This window comes from Nannospalax galili, unplaced genomic scaffold, assembly GCF_000622305.1.
Source record: "Nannospalax galili isolate Female #2095 unplaced genomic scaffold, S.galili_v1.0 scaffold2682, whole genome shotgun sequence".
NCBI classification, from domain to species: Eukaryota; Metazoa; Chordata; class Mammalia; order Rodentia; family Spalacidae; genus Nannospalax; species Nannospalax galili.
Genome location: NW_008346998.1, coordinates 31415 through 33063, shown reverse-complemented (window position 1 = coordinate 33063; position 1649 = coordinate 31415). Strand labels below are relative to the sequence as shown.

Below are 1649 nucleotides of genomic sequence, written 5' to 3'. Positions count from 1 at the left end.
TCTCTCAACTCCTTCCTCTCTTTCCTTTGTTCATGGTATCTTCTACTCCTCCTATGTGTCTCTTCATTTGCGCCTTGTGATTTTCTAGTATGGTTCATTGTTCACCAAGGGTCGTCAATCTGAGATGGCTTTTCTAATGTTTCTGCAAAACTCACCTGATTCAAATTGCCTTCAATTTTAAACTAAGCATTCCATCAAAACGTCTAGCAGTTTGGTACTGAGAGTTGTTAGCTGATCATTTCCTGCTACTACTCACACATTCTGTGATGGCATTTTTGGCTCTTAATTTATATCAGATACAGTCACACCTAGTTGCTCAGGCAATTTGTTTCTTCATTTTCTGGTTGCTCTGCATCGGCCACTCCAGGCCCAGCCCAGATACTCAGAATTTATAAACAAAGCCTTTACAAGAAGAACTAAACTGCTTCAGACAGGCAGGGGCGACAAGATGGTGTCATAGACTCAGATTCTCATGTCCCTGCTGCTGGATATCTGGTGAGGAATTTAGGATATGCAATCCCTTCAGACTCACATCTTTGTATATAAGAAACTTAGAGTCTGCACGGTGTAATCTTTCTTAATAATAATATACTGATAAAATACTATAATATGGACACTTACATGACAATTAAACTTCTTTATATTATACATTCTGTGTTTGTATGTGTGATCCTTGACTATTTGTTATTGTAGGTGCCTGTGGGGAGATCATGATGACACAGACTCCAGCCTCACTGGATGTGTCAGCAGGACAGAGAGTCACCATCAGCTGAAAGTCCAGTCAGAGTCTTTATAAAATCTCAAACAAAAAGAACTACTTCTCTTGGTACCAGCAGAAGCCAGGGCAGACTCCCAAACTGCTGATCTACTGGCCATCCACACAGGAATCGGGGGTCCCTAATCGCTTCATAGGCAGTGGGTCTGGGACAGATTTCACTCTCACCATCGGTAGTGTCCAGGCTGAAGACCTGGCAGATTATTACTGTGAGCAGTATTATGAGTATCCTCGCATAATGCTTCACCCTTGAACACAAACCACTCAGATTCTCTCCAGCTGCTTACACAGCCCACAGCCCCAGACTTGCAGACTTCCTCCATCTGCCAAACAGCCAGCATGTCTAACTCACTGATTAGAAAGTATAAAGAGTTCAGAAAAAAAAATAAAACTTCAATGACACTTAAGTCTTTAGGTATGGCATATTTTATGTCAAATGCTGAGAAGATTTGGGTATTACCTTTGTATTTCTTCTGTAACGATTTACCACAAATTCTGTTGCTTGAACACAAGAAATTTATCGTTTTATAATCCTGGATGTCAGAAATCTAACAAAGGACTCCATGGACTAAAGGGAAGATGTTGGCAGGCTCCATTCTGCTTTGACGCTCTTGAAGAGAGTTTGCCTATTGTTTTCTCTAGTTCTAAGTGTTCTTCCTCATTCCCTTAGTGGTGTCCATTTCCTTCTTTTACTTTTTATAAATTGTTTTATTATGTCTTTATTCTCTCTCTCTCTCTCTCTCTCTCTCTCTCTCTCTCTCTCTCTCTCTCTCGTTTGTGGAGGTGTACGTGTGCCATAGCATGATTGTAGAGGACAGAGAAAAACTTGTGGGACTTGGTTATTTCCTTTTACCATGTCAATTCAGGGGAGTAA

The 1649-nt window shown here is 40.8% G+C and overlaps 1 pseudogene; it reads left to right on the top strand.

Moving 5' to 3' along the window:
• The first annotated feature begins 448 nt into the window (after positions 1 to 448).
• On the top strand, positions 449 to 1028 carry LOC103742357 (annotated as a pseudogene).
• The last annotated feature ends 621 nt before the right edge of the window (positions 1029 to 1649 follow it).